We start from the raw sequence: 16,395 nt of genomic DNA, 5'->3' as shown, positions 1-16,395 counted from the left end.
TTAAACCTTCCAGAAAACTGAGTGTTTGATCTCCACATGAAGGTGTGTGTTCAAATACTAACAAATATCAAAATAATTTTTCCTTTGTCTTTCAAACAAGACATACAGAGGAAACAAGTAGATGGTTACCTAATAGTGGGAAAGACAGACAGAAACAAACTGTTAAAACAGACTAGCAGGCAGATGGATATATAAATTAGACAGATCAATAGATTGATAGGAAAGATGAGCAGGCATATATATGCATTCAGACAGAAAACCAGATAAGAGTGATGTAGATAGATAAGAAACACACAAATAGAAGGATAGAGAAGACAAACAAGTAGACAGAAACTTGTAAAAATAGTTTTATCAGCCACTGAGGGGATAAGAAACACATGCTTGTATGTCAGGATGCCAAGCGGTCTAAGGCGCCAGACTCAAGGTTCTGTACCTTCCAGGAAACTGAGTGTTCTGGTCTCCACATGGAGGCGTGGGTTCAAATCCCACTTCTGACAGTGACTTTTTTTTCATTAGAAATCAGAAAAACAATAAAATAATTATTCTCCTTTGTCTTTCAAACACAGACATACAGAATAAACTAGTAGATGGTTACTTAATAGTGGGAACGACAGACAGAAAAAAACTGTTAATACAGACTAGCAGGAAGATGGATATATAAATTAGACAGATCGATAGGAAAAACCCAGCCAATAGGGTTGCACAAGCCAGTGCACTCTTAGTGCCGGTCCCAATTACTATTCCTGGTAAAGGGAGAGAGGTAGCTGATATGATGGAGAGGTGAAAGGTACATATGTTGTGTGATCAGGAGACCAAGTGGAAAGGGAGTAAGGCTCGTTAGTAAAAACAGGTATGTAGTTCCTTTTTATTGATGTGTTCTGCCTACACAAATTCATTCCATTAAAGATGCAACTAAAATCGATGCTTGATGTTAAGACCTAATATGTATTTTTTTTTACCTTTTTTTTTTTTATCTATTTTTAAACATAACACATACAAACAATATTAATAATTATATTTTTGCTGAGATTACCCGACAATTTGAGAAATTTCATTGTTTTTGTGATCGTTCTAAAAAAATAAAAAATAAAAAATTATATCAGAGTAACACTGACCTTAAAACAAGTAAATGTTTTCTTCAAAAGCACTGTATAGTGTCTTATCTGTATCCATCAATGTTCCCTGACCAGCCTTGAACGATACACTGATGGATTGATTGTTCTTCCTTGGGAAGTGTTCACCTGTTTGGTGACAGGGGGCGCTGCAGCGCTGCTCAGAAAATACAGAGACTCTGTCCTGTACTACATTTTCTATATACTTTGTAACATAAAGACGCAGTCTTGCACTTCAACGACGAAACGACGTCATCGCACAATGATGTCACGGTGTTACTTAGCAACTTTTAGAAGGATATCAATTTATAATCCATAACAGTTTTAAAATAAAAATACATTTCAATTTCCCTTTGACTGATCATCTCAGTTCATCTCCTCTAAGTCCTTAAGCGAGTCAAACCTGTTTTCAGTCTTTATCATGTCTTTTTTAAGGACTTTCTTTCTGGCAACCTCTACATTATATATTGCCTTTACTGACCTCATTCTTTTTGTTGGTTTTACTTGTTTGTCCTCCTTTTTTCTTTTCCCTTTTCATCTTTTATTCCTGTTGCTTGTTCCTTACATGCTGGAGGGTCGGATTCTATTGTGTTCAGGTCATTTTGCAGGCTGTACGTCAACTCCATTTGAGTCCATGATTCTCCGTCCTTGTTGCATGTGCACCGATGTCTCTTCTCTTGGTCCTTCTTCTCCACCAAAGCGTTTTGCAAACTTTCAGTTAGTTTTATTTGGGTCTAGATTCCCCGTCCTGCTGTAAGTGATCCTCCTGGTTGTTGTGCTTCTTTCCTTCTTGTTCCACGCCCTTGTCCATTGTTGTTTCTCCCTCTTGTGTTGTTATTTACTCTTCTCGCCGCTCACTGTCTCGTTCATGCAACTGCGCATCCACCTGCTGTTCATCCTCCGCCTTTTCATTCCCCATCCAACACTTACACTTATTTAAAGGCAGATTGCAATCCGGGCACGTTACTGTGTTGCAGTCCCTCGCAATGTGCCCTCTCTTCTCATAGTTAAAGCACTTAAAATCTGGGCAATCCTTCACCAAATGATTCGGGCTCATGCACAGCCGGCAGGTCTTCACTTGATGGCTGTGCGTAACCCGAAAGTACTACAGGCCTTCTGCCGTTTCTATTTTTGTATTGGGAGAGAGGCAACTTTTTTTGGGAGCCACGTTTTCACAAACCTCGTCCCTCGTCCTCAATGTTGGTGCCTGGATACACTCTCCTTTTTATTTTGGATATTGGGAAAACTTCCCATCCCTACAATTTATTTATAATTTTATTATCAGTGATGTAGGCAGGCAGATGCATGAAGGAGACAACATAGTCTCTATTTTGCAGTCTTTTGACCTCGCACTTGGTTCCATTGATAACCAAACCGTCCAAGAGATACTCAGTGTCCTCTTATTGTTCCAGAGTGACCTCATACAGCTTATTTTGTTTGGGACGCACTACGAGAATCCTCCCTTCACCAATCCGCTCTATTAATCCTTTATTTATGTCTGATACTCTCATATCTTTCAGTTGTCTTGCCTCCACTGTCATTTCCTTCAGGTAAACTCTTTCCGCAGTTCCTTTTCATTCTTTTTTATTGATTTTATTGGCATCTCGTCATCTTTTAACCAGTCCATTGTCTCGATGCGCTATCCATTGGGCCACAAAGCCCTACGTTACACAGTGCTGTATTTTACTATCTCGGAACTGCTTATCTCAACGGATGGCTCGTAGTCTGTTTAAAATCACTGTTTTTTCCATTGCTAACAAATACTATCAAGCTTTCAAAAGGGTCAGAGCAAAGCCTGCAATTCACCATTCAGTGCTGCAGAGAAACCATCTTATCCACTTGCAATGTTCTATCTCAAGCCATAAAGAAAAAGCTCAAAGGCACTCAAGCGGAAGCATCAAAGGAAAGCTGCATCAGGCACTGCTGGGATTCGAACCCAGGATCTCCTGTTTACAAGATAGGCACTTTAACCAACTAGGCCACAGTGCCTTGCTGCCAGACAACAAATGCTCAGCCAGCTGTTGAATGGGAATTCTTCGCTCTAAGATTGAGGAGAAAAAAAGTGCATGGACATATTCATTCGAGCTAACAGCTAATAAGGCAGAAGCATGAATTAGATTTTTGTCTTAATGCTAGTCCTACCATTAATTTTAGACTTGCTAAGGTCCTCAACAGAAAATATGATCAAATACAAATATAGTTAAGATACATATTGACAAACAATAGCCATGCCATAGCAGTGACAACGTTCTATCTAATATCTGATCATAGTCTCAACAAACCACTAAAATTCTGTTGAAATTAGCATGCAACACACAACTGTTGACAGCAATTGCTCTGAGGGTCCTACTCTTTCAGCAATAACAAAGCAGCGCTGCAACTAACAAACATTGGGCACCACTGTCCTTAGTGGTAGGAGCAATTGATCTTGATTGTTTGCTCATGGACCCATGAATGTATATTTGTTTTATATAAGAGATTTCTAAAATCTTTTGTAGAACAATTGTTGTACCACTGGACTGTGCGCTTTGGTTGTAAGAGAAACACTTGTAGCTGTTTTACTTGATTTTTGTTGCAGTTTGTCTGCCTGTAGAACCACTAGCAGTGATGAAGATTTCAAAAGAAAACTTGCCTCGTGTGAGGATCAAACTCACGACCTTCAGATTATGAGACTGACGCGCTACCTACTGCGCTAACGAGGCGACCTGGCCGCAGGCCGTTACTAGGAACCCCCGATCTGAGAATGTAATACAATAAAGGCCCTGTTGGCTGTTGTTTTTCTTTTGTGTAAAAAGATTTTTTAACTGATTTAGAGCAACTGCTGTACCAATGTACTGTCCAAACTGACTGTACGGTATATCCGTGTTATTACAAACCTCGGAATCTGAGCTTGCTAGGGCGTTGTACCACCACAAACAGTTTGCTCATTGATAAAAAGGCCTATAATGTTTTGTGTTGAAATCACAGCGCAGTCGTACCCGATTTACCTGATTATAATTGCAGTTTGTATGGCCATGGTACCACGCTTTCAGCAATAACAAAGGGGACCTGCAACTAACCAACATTAGGCACCAATGTCCTAAGTGGTAGTCAGCTTAACTAGATCGTTTGAGCTTGGTCCCATGCATGTTGTATTGGTTTAATATAAGAGATTTTTAAATCATATTTAGAACAATTACTATACCATTGGACTGTTCATTTAGGATTTAAGACATACCCATGTAATCAACACCTCAGAGGTCTGTATTTTACTATCTTGGAACTGTTTATCTTAAGGGATGCCTCGTAGTTTGTTTAAAATCACTGTTTTTTTCCATTGCTAACAAATACTATCAAGCTTTCAAAAGGGTCAGAGCAAAGCCTGCAATTCACCATTCAGTGCCCCAGAGAAACCATCTTATCCACTTGCAATTTTACATCTCAAGCTACTCAGACCTCGTGGTGCATAGTCTGTTTCATCCAAATAATGTTAGTACATTATAACCCTCCTATAACATGTTACCAAGCTTTATCAATTTGCTCTAGCTGAAAAAAAGGTAACTGCAAATAGTGACTGAGATGTATTCAAAATTCAAGTTTCAGTGACACCTCAAATAATGTCACTATCAAAGTACTCAATTTGTCATTACAACCGCGACGAGAAAAATGCAAAGCCTTCTCTGGGCCATGAAGAGCTTCAAAGTAGCCACTTGGAACTCGTGGCGCAACAGTAGCGCGTCTGACTCCAGATCAAAAGGTTGTATGTTTAAATCACATCAAGGTCATGGTTGCTGGACTCTTGCTTTTTGTCCAATGTGGAGACTTTTAATTTGTCCAAAGTGTAGTCTGTCTCATCAAATTAATGTTAGTACAATATAACCCTCCTATATCATGTTACCAAACTTTGTCAATTTGCTCTAGCTGAAAAAAATAGATAACTCTGCAAATAGTGACTGAGATCTTTTCACAATTCAAGTTTCAGTGACACCTCAAATAATGTCACAGTCAAAGTATGTTTGAACCAATGATATTTGCATGGGAGGATCATGGGAATATATTTTGGGTTTAAACAAAGACGACTATTGTCAGAACCATTGGTTGGTCAAAATTAACACCATAAAGAATGCTTATCAGAGTGAGACTAAACCATAATTTGCTAATGTATGGGTAAGAATTGGAAAGCATGTGGAAATGTCAGCGCCTGTTCTTTGTGCAAGAAAAAAATATCATGGCATTTTGACATCAAGTGAAGATTCAGATAAGCTTTGGATTATCCCACCACAAAAAATGAGCCACTAGTTAGCTTTTAAACGACCAAACAAGGACTTGAATCCTGGACCCTCAGATTGAAAGTCTGATGCGCTACCGACTGAGCCATCCGGACTCGGCTTAGGCACTTGCTTTGAACCTCGAACAGTTGCAATGACTATGTATAACTCACATAAAAAGCACCTTAAAAGCTCCTTTCCCAATCTTTGTCCATAGTCTTATATATAGCATTTGCTTTTTGCAAACTAACTTTACATTTCATCACTGACTAAATGAGTGACACTGAGTTCATTATTTCACTGTATAGTGTAACAGATTGTTTCCTTTACATATGAAATGTAACTCCTGAATCTTATTTACACCAACAATCAGGGACTTCCAATGCGGATAATGTCAGAGCCTGCAACCTGACCGTCAGACTCAATTTGTCATTACAACTGTGACGAGAAAAATGCAAAGCCTTATCTGGGCCATGAGGTGGGTGAAGTCAGCTACTTGGAGTTAAAGGCGCATGTGGAAACGTAAGAGCCGGTACTCTTTGTAAGTAAAAACCTCATGGCATTTTGACATCAAGGGAAGATTCAGAAAAGCTTTGGATTGTCCCACAACAAGAATCAGCTGACTTTTTAACGCCCGAATAGGGACTTGAACCCTGGACCCTCAGATTAAAAGTCTGATGCGCTACTAATTGAGCTATCTGGGCTCTGCTCAAGTTCCTGCTTTGAACTAAAACAGTTGCGACACCTTGCCAGGCGACACCTTAACCGGAGTTTCTTGAAGCTTGAAAATCACGTCGAGGTCATGGTTGCTGGACTCTTGCTTTTTGGCCTCTATTAGCAGCTGCTCTATCTTTGATTTTCCAATGTGGAGACTTTGAATTTGTCCAAAGTCTAGTCTGTCTCATCAAATTAACTTTACTACATTATAACCCTCCTATAACATGTTACCAAGCTTTGTCAATTTGCTCTAGCTGAAAAAAATAGATAACTCTGCAAATAGTGACTGAGATCTTTTCACAATTCAAGTTTCAGTGACACCTCAAATAATGTCACAGTCAAAGTATGTTTGAACCAATGATATTTGCATGGGAGGATCATGGGAATATCTTTTGGGTTCAAACAAAGACGACTATACTCAGAGCAATTGGTTGGTCAAAATACACCATAAAGGATGCTTATCAGAGTGAGACTAAACCATAATTTGCTAATGTATGGGTAAGACTTGGAAAGCATGTGGAAACTTTAGAGCTGGTACTCTGTGTACTCTGACACTTTTAATTCTAAATGCTTCTTTTTAGGTGAAATTGTAGACAAGTCAAGACATTGCAGCAAACTTCATTACGGCTGTGATGGCCGAGTGGTTAAGGCGTTGGACTTGAAATCTAATGGGGTTTCCCCACGCAGGTTCAAATCCTGTTTACAGCATTTCATCAATGTATGATAGTGATTTATTTTTAAGTCTTTACTGTGTGAAGTGAACGATGTACAGAAGTGTTTCAGCATAGAAGAAACGTTAGAAACAAACATAATTTGTTTTACTCGAGGTGAAAGTTGTTTTGCTGGGACGAGGAGGAAGAACATTAGAACTCACATTATCTCTTTAGGAAACATGATTCATCTTGTGCTTTCGACAAGATCAAAAAGGTTCAGAAAAATCTTTTGAAACTTCTTGTTTCAAAAGAATATGTTTCATATCACTTGACTTCTGCCCTCAGACTCTCACTAGTGTACAGAGATGATTGTGGATTAAACATATTAATGTGTGAATGATAGATTTTGCAATGTTTCTTCTTATTTAGATCTGTAAAAAATACCAAGACTAAAAGGTGAATAAAACCTGTTCTCCACACTCTTTATTGTTCTTTTACCAGGTCGTAAGTGTTCCACCTGCTGCAAGTGTTCCACCTGCTTTACTCCACTCCTACTGCTGTAGCGCCCCCTACCTCCACCCCCACCATTATACAGCCTGCACTTACATTATCACTGCTCATTCATTATTTTCATATTTCAGTATTTACTCCACACGCAATTATCTCTGGAACGTCCCCAAAGCCTTTTATAGTCATATTGTCTTTTATTGGATAGAAGATTATTTGTGTTTTCTTCAAAAGGGAAATCAGATCTTTACATTTCCAGCACATGTATGATTTTACATGAATGTCAGTCTGTTCTGTCGCCTCTCTTTTTTAGTTTACAAAGTCACAGTTTGGTGGATCCTTCAGCAACAATTCAGCAGCCAAACCTAATGTAAATGTACCAATGCAGATTCCTGTAATTTAAAAAGATCTTCATATGTCATTATCATCATCATTATTATGCTTAATTTCATAATATACAATATGTGTCTTTACAGTCTGGTAGTCAAAGTTCATCTCCTTCAGCCAGTCCTTCATCTGCATCCAGTCCTTCATCTGCATCCAGACCTTCATCTGCATCCAGTCCTTCATCTGCATCCAGTCCTTCATCTGCATCCAGTCCTTCATCTGCATCCAGACCTGCTGTTTCTTCTGTTCTGCTCCTTTAACCATTTCTTCCTGGTGTTTTGAGTCACTCAGAGACTTTATATTATTTTACCATTTATTTTTGTGGATTTACTACTATTATAATCTATAGTTATTTATGATTAGGTTGTTGTTTCAGACCCAATTAGGATCATTTTTTTAATCTTTGTACTTGATTATATCTATTGTTAAATAACCTTTGTTAATATATCCATTGATTTGTAATATTGTAGCAATTTCAGTAATTAAAAATAAAATGTTTTATTGTTCATAGAACAGTGACTCGTGAACTATTTTGTGAACCTGCTGTGAACTCATTATCATCTTCATTATTATTATTATTATTATTATTATTATTATTATTATTATTATTATTATTATTATTATAATTATTAAGTAGAATATAACAAAAAAGGATAAATACAGAACATGTCCCATATAATGAAAAATAGACCTTTGTTAAAAAAAGTGTTAAAGGTTAAATAAGTACATTAACAAAAGAAATAAACATGCATTTTATGCACTTTATTGGAATTTTCAGTAAAAAAAAAATCAGTCAAATCACAAAGATATTAATGAACATGAGTGACAAGTGATGTATTTTTATTCACATCATCAGTATTTGTGTGCACTATTGAGGGATTCGAACCAGCGTCATTCACATCAGAGATTCTACCTGGGAAGCACATAAGGCAGTTTGCTATAAAATATATACATCAATCTGCCAACAACCATAAGAAATGTGCAAGACATGTTTCCATTACCTTTTCTTTTTTCTTCCATTTTTCAAATTTTTCTTTCTCTTCTTCCTGTTTTTCCTTCTTTCCCTTCTTTTCCCTCTTTCCACCCCTTAACAGACTATTGATCCCCAGCTTCACACAGCTCACATCCTCAACTCTCAGTCTCACACTGCCCTCTAGCGGCACTATCCGGACGTGCTTTATGCTCCATTCTGTACTAATGTGACTTCTGTTCGTGTTTTTTTAGCAGTGATTCTCAATCTTTTTCTGCCATTTACCACTTCAGAGGGGTGGATTTTTAAACCCCACCTGTCCTCCGTCACCTCAAAAAAGACTAATGAAATACTTCATGAAAAATGCCTAATTTATTAAACTATCCAATTCTAAATGATCATAAACTAGTATCAAAAACAAAAATAGAGAAAAGAAAGGTGTAGTTGTGTTATCACTTTGCCTTTCTGTCACTTTGCAGTCTGTGTAAAATAGAGCAAATGCATTTCATACATCTTTTCACAACTGAGCTGTAGACTTGATACTGTCACTCTCAAGTCATGTTTAATATTGAGATCAGATCTGTATTTAATTTTCAGTTTAGCAACATCTAAAAAGTTTCAGAGATAAGATGTGGCAAAATAACAGAATAACACAAACCACAATTATATTTTTTTTAAGGCTGAATTTTTGGTTTATTGCTCCTACCATCTACCTTTTTTTGTCTGCTTGTGCTGAATTACCTGTTTGTTTGTTTGTTTGTTTATTTGTTTTTTGTGATCAATCTCACACATTTATCCATTGAATAGATTTTCACAACATTGTTTGTGCTGCTTTGTGTGTATGACCTTTATTCATATTGAAAATAATTAATGAAGAACAAATAAATAAATAAATCCTGCCGTTTATTGCGCCCCAAACCCAGCCATTAGGGGGGCACAAGCCAGTGTACTCTTAGTGCCGGTCCCAAGCCCGGGTAAATGGGGAGGGTTGCGTTAGGAAGGGCATCCAGCGTAAAACATGTGCCAAATCAAATATGCGGATCACAAATGAGAATTTCATACCGGATCGGTCGAGGCCCGGGTTAACAACGACCGCCACAGGTATCGTTAGCCGACAGGGTACCGGTGGAAATTGGGCTACTGTTGGCCGAAGGAGGAGAAGGAGAGGAGGAAGGCGTCTACAGAGACGGCAGGAAAAGGAGCAGTGTAGGAGAGTAGAGGTTCGGGTTGGTACTTTAAATGTTGGTACTATGACGGGTAAAGGGAGAGAGATAGCTGATATGATGGAGAGGAGAAAGGTAGATGTGTTGTGTGTTCAGGAGACCAAGTGGAAAGGGAGTAAGGCCAGGAACATTGGAGGTGGGTTTAAACTGTTTTATCATGGTGTGGATGGGAAGAGAAATGGTGTAGGGGTGATTCTGAAGGAAGCGTACAGTAAGAGTGTAGTGGAGGTGAAGAGAGTTTCTGATAGGGTGATGATCGTGAAGGTGGAAGTTGAAGGGATGATGATAAATGTCATCAGTGCCTATGCTCCACAAGTTGGCTGTGAGATGGAGGAGAAAGAAAGATTCTGGAGTGAATTAGATGAAGTGGTAGATGGTGTACCTACGAAAGAACGATTGGTGATTGGGGCAGACTTTAATGGGCATGTAGGTGAAGGGAACAGAGGTGATGAGGAGGTAATGGGTAGGTATGGTTTTAAGGAGAGGAATGTGGAAGGGCAGATGGTGGTAGATTTTGCTAAAAGGATGGAAATGGCAGTGGTGAACTCGTATTTTAAGAAGAAGGAGGATCATAGGGTGACGTATAAGAGTGGAGGAAGGTGCACACAGGTGGATTATCTTCTGTGTAGGAGATGCAACCTAAAGGAGATTGGAGACTGTAAGGTGTTGGCGGGGGACAGTGTAGCTAGACAGCATCGGATGGTGGTCTGTAGGATGGTTTTGGAGGCGAAGAAGAAGAGGAGGAAAGTAAGGTTTGAAAGAAGAATAAGATGGTGGAAACTGAAGGAGGAAGAGTGTAGTGTGAGGTTCAGGGAAGAGGTCAGACAGGGGCTTGGTGGTGGTGAAGAGGTGCCGGATGATTGGGCAACTACTGCAGGAGTGATGAGGGAGGCAGCTAGAAAAGTACTTGGTGTGACATCTGGAAATAGAAAGCAAGACAAGGAGACGTGGTGGTGGAATGAGGAAGTGCAGGAGAGCATTAGGGGAAAGAGATTGGCAAAACAGAAGTGGGATCGACAGAGTGATGAGAAGAGAAGGCAGGAGTACAAGGAGATGCGGCAGCAGGTTAAAAGGGATGTGGCGAAAGCCAAGGAAAAGGCATATGAGGAACTGTACAAGAGGTTGGACACTAAGGAAGGAGAAAAGGATTTATACCGATTGGCCAAGCAGAGGGACCGAGCTGGGAAGGATGTACTGCAAGTTAGAGCAATAAAGGATGGAGAGGGAAATGTGTTGACTAGTGAGGAGAGTGTGTTGAGAAGATGGAGGGAGTATTTTGAGCAGCTGATGAATGAGGAAAATCAGAGAGAGAGAAGGTTGGAGGATGTGGAGTTGGTGAAGCAGGATGTAGATAGGATTAGTAAGGAGGAAGTGAGAGCAGCGATTAAGAGGATGAAGAATGGAAAGTCGGTTGGACCAGATGACATACCGGTAGAAGCGTGGAGATGTTTAGGAGAGATGGCAGTGGAGTTTTTAACCAGATTGTTTAACAGGATTCTGGAAGGGGAGAGGATGCCTGAGGAATGGAGAAGGAGTGTGCTGGTACCGATCTTTAAGCATAAGGGAGATGTGCAGACCTGCAGTAACTACAGGGGAATTAAGTTGATCAGTCACACCATGAAGTTATGGGAAAGAGTAGTGGAAGCCAGGCTGAGAGAAGAGGTGACCATCTGTGAGCAACAGTATGGTTTCATGCCGAGGAAGAGCACCACAGATGCCTTATTTGCTTTGAGGATGTTGATGGAGAAGTATAGAGAAGGACAGAAGGAGCTGCATTGTGTATTTGTGGATTTAGAGAAAGCGTACGACAGGGTGCCGAGAGAGGAGTTGTGGTATTGTATGAGGAAGTCAGGTGTGTCAGAGAAGTATGTGAGGGTGGTGCAGGACATGTATGAGGACAGTGTGACGGCAGTAAAGTGTGCAGTAGGTACGACAGACTGGTTCAGGGTGAAGGTTGGACTGCATCAAGGATCGGCCCTGAGCCCTTTCCTGTTTGCAGTGGTGATGGACAGGTTGACGGACGAGGTCAGACAGGAGTCTCCCTGGACTATGATGTTTGCAGATGATATTGTGATTTGTGGTGAGAGTAGAGAGCAGGTTGAGAAGAGCCTGGAGAGGTGGAGATATGCGCTGGAGAGAAGGGGAATGAAAGTCAGTAGGAGTAAGACAGAGTACATGTGTGTGAATGAGAGGGAGGGCAGTGGAGTGATGCGGTTGCAGGGAGAAGAGGTGGAGAAGGTGGAGGAGTTCAGGTACCTGGGGTCAACAGTGCAAAGTAATGGAGAGTGTGTTAGGGAAGTAAAGAAAAGAGTGCAGGCAGGGTGGAGTGGGTGGAGAAGAGTGACAGGAGTGATTTGTGATAGAAGAGTATCTGCAAGAATGAAAGGGAAAGTTTATAGGACTGTGGTGAGACCTGCGATGTTGTATGGATTAGAGACAGTGGCATTGAGTAAAAAACAGGAGGTGGAGCTGGAGGTAGCAGAGCTGAAGATGTTGAGGTTTTCGTTGGGAGTGACGAGGATGGACAAGATTAGAAATGAGTTTATTAGAGGGACAGCACATGTAGGATGTTTTGGTGACAAGGTGGGAGAGGCAAGATTGAGATGGTTTGGACATGTGCAGAGAAGGGACATTAATTATATTGGTAGAAAAATGCTGAAGATGGAGCCACCAGGTAGGAGGAAAAGAGGAAGGCCAAGGAGGAGGTTCATGGATGTGGTGAGGGAAGACATGCAGGTAGTTGGTGTAAAAGAGGCAGATATAGAGGACAGGGTGGTATGGAGACGGATGATCCGCTGTGGCGACCCCTAATGGGAGCAGCCGAAAGAAGAAGAAGAAGGTAATTGCGCCCCACCTGTCATATCTTTATTCTCCACTAGAGGGCCCACAATTTGAGAACCACTGAGCTAGGCTAACTAGCCGGCTAACTAATCTTAGCTTTAATAGTCTTCATCCTCAGTCTAAATATTCTACATTTAGTGAGTTATAAACACAATATAAGTGTCTGACGAATGTATTTGGTTTTGGTCAACTTTTAATCAAATATTCTAAGAAACTAGTTAACACAAAAACAGCACTAGCAAACCCGGCTAGCATGAGGCTAATGCTGATGTGTCCTACACTATTAGCCGAAAGGTCAATTTCTGCTCACTGCAACATTTCTGGAAATATAATCGCTCATTTATTCTTTATTTTTTAGTCAAATAAATCATTAAAATCATTTTTTTAGATAAAAATGAATTCCAGTATTTCAGCACTGTATGTTGATGATCTGCACCATGAAGTGACAGATAACATGCTGATGGAGAAATTCAGCTCTGTGAGCCACGTTCACTCCATTCATGTCTGCAGGAACCAGAACGCCGGCGTTTTAATCAGTTATTCCTACATCAACTTTTACCAGCGAGCCGATGGTAATTAAATCCTCATTAAACCCCAATACACTATTTCTGCATTTATACCAGTTTATTGTCTACTTAATACTCCAGGAGTAATTTCTGTATTATTTTACTACTTTATTACATGAATATGGTCAGGTTTTCTGACTTAAAATTTGAGAGTGTTTTCTCCTCACCTATCTTTCCCCAGTATTTTTTACTGAAATGAATGACCTGTAATGAATTTTGTTTCCTCAGCTGAGCGAGCGTTGGCAACACTTAATTGTGAGCTTCATATGGGGAAACCTATGAGAGTCATGTGGTCTCCGAGGAAATTCACCATGAGGAAAAGTAGCATCTGGAACTTGTTCAAACCTGCAAGCCTTTTTCTAAGACGCACCACCCAGTAACAGTCACTCAGACACTAAGACACACACACACACACACACACACACACACACACACACACACACACACACACACACACACACACACAGAAACCCTCACCACCACCTATAGATTAAACCATATAAAGAAAATAATCTCCTAAAATGTTTAATCAGATTTAATGATAATAACAAATATACAAATAAACCCTGTGCCTCTTTCGCTAATATATACATCATTTTGAAATATTATTTGTACCTTTGTGTGTTTGCATCTTTGATATTTTATTATTTGACATCTTTGTAGTTTTTCTGGTAATTAAAAATAAAATGTTTTATTGTTCATATAACAGCGACTCGTGAATTATTCTGTGAACCCGCAGCGTCTTCTGTGTTGCCTGTTCAGAGTAAAAACAACCCTATGTATTCACAATTCAAGTTTCAGTGACATGTCAAATAATGTCACAGTTAAAGTATGTTTAAACCAATGTTATTTGCATGGGAGGATCATGGGAATATATTTTGGGTTCAAACAAAGACGACTATTGTCACAGCCATTTGTTGGTCAAAATTACCACCATAAAGGATGCTTACCACAGTGAGACTAAACCATTATTTACTCATGTATGGGTAGGACTTGGAAAACATCTGGCATGTCAGAGCTGGTACTCTGTGCAAGAGAAAGGTTCATAGAATTTTGTCATCAAGGGAAGATTCAGACAAGCTGTTGATTTTCCCACAAATAACAACAAACAATCATTAGCTTTTTAACACAAGAACAGTGACTTGAACCCTGGACCCTCAGATTAAAAGTCTGATGCTCTACTAAATGAGCTATCCGGGCTCCGCTTATGTGTCTGCTGTTATGACACCTGGCCTCAATAATATACTTGTCTCTGTGCTTGCTCAGAGAGGGCGAATCTCAGGAGTTTCTTGAAGCTTTCTCCAATTGTTTAATGTGCTTTTCTTGTAAGAAGCCCACCATGAAGGTTATCCCCGATTTCATGTCCAACAGCAGTATTCAAGGAGCTCAATTCAAGGAGTATTCAATTAATGCAGGGGTCTCCAAACTACGGCCCTCTCATCCGGCCCGTGGAGACCTTTTTGTCTACGGAAAAAAATTACGGAAATTTACATGTATCCTGCCAAGATCAGCCGCCGCTTATGTGGACGTTATGTTTTTACCGAATTAAAATAGAGGCACGCAGTAGTGCGTTATGTTTTCCAAACGATCACTACATTGCAAAACCTTATTCGCTGCTTACTTTTTCTACTTCCATTCACAGTCAATAAAACGATATAACGCCATCTAGTGGTGAAGTTTTTAAATGGTTTGCTGCTTGTTCAAGACTTGATTATTTTGGTGTCAGTTAGCGTCTGATTGCGAAACATGTTGCACTCTATTTTATTTAGTGATAATTTCCTTCACATAAGTGTTTAAAGTATTGGGAATGTCGTTAGTTTAGTAAGAATTTTTCAAATATTCTGAAGAGGAAAGATTAAAAGCAACAATCTCTCTACCATAAGTAGATATATTTGCACACTTTATTCAGGTAAGTTTAACTTAAGAAATCTTAAGATATAATTAAAAATTGTTTCGGGTCATTTGCAGCAATAATTGCGACGAAATTAGTTCGCATAATCAGGTTTTTTGAGCGATATTGTGTGCAAGATACTTTCAGTTTCACTATTTATTTATGTTGAATTCACTTCATTTTAGTGCCCAGTGATGGCCGAGAAAAGGAAAAGAAAAATAGACGATGAGTGTCTGCAATTTCAAGAAGAATGGAGTTTGAAATACTTGTTCAGTAAATCCTCAAATGAAAATGAATCCCTAACTTAGGCCAGTTATAAAGTTGCCTACATCCTGGCTAAAAGTGGCAAACCGTTTACAGATGGTGAAGTAGTGAAGGAATGTTTGTACAATTTGAAAATGTAGCTTTGGGTGCAAATACCATTGCCCGCCGTGTTGCAGACATGGGTGAAAACATTGTGATTCAAATAGCGAAAAATGCAAGCAAGTTTCGCCATTTTTCAATTGCAATGGATGAATCACTGGACAGCTGTTCCACCTCTCAACTGCTTGTGTTCATTAGAGGTGTGGATGAAGACATGAATATAACACAAGAGCTGGCTTCCCTACATAGCAGGTATGGCACTGTTACCGGAGAGGATATATTCAATGAATTGAAAAAAACATTTGCTGATTATAACTTGGACTGGACTAACCTCAGTTGCCTGACTGTTGATGGAGGAAAGAACATGAGTGGCATAAAGAAAGGCTTGGTTGGACAAGTGAAGCAGATGTGTAATGAGAAAAACATTCTACAACCAATGTTCCTGCACTGTATTATTCACCAGCAAGCTTTGTGTGCTAAATATGTGGACATTAGCAGTGTACTGAATCCTGTGGTGAACATGGTGAATTTAATAAGGTCACATAGCCTCAACCATAGACAGTTCAGAGGCATGTTGAAAGATACAGACACAAAATCGCAAGATTTACCATATTACACAGCAGTAAGATGGCTAAGTTGTGAGAAAGTTCTGAGCAGAGAATTTAAGTTAAGAAAGGAAATAGGTGACTTCCTGGAAAGTAAAGGCAAGCCACAGCCTTTACTGTCTGATGAAGAGTGGGTATGGAAATTGGCCTTTGCTGCAGACATAACTAGTCATTTACATTTTCTGAAACTAAAACTACAAGTGTCACATAAAAGCAAATCAGTGTATGGCTTTACACTGTACACTGGTCTGCATAATCCAGTCCTTATAAAATAAGCTTAGTATGTGTCATTTGGACCTTTTAAATATACAAA

The sequence above is a fragment of the Silurus aristotelis genome (genome assembly GCF_946808225.1).
Source record: "Silurus aristotelis genome assembly, chromosome: 3".
NCBI classification, from domain to species: domain Eukaryota; kingdom Metazoa; phylum Chordata; class Actinopteri; order Siluriformes; family Siluridae; genus Silurus; species Silurus aristotelis.
This window is presented reverse-complemented; position numbering follows the sequence as displayed.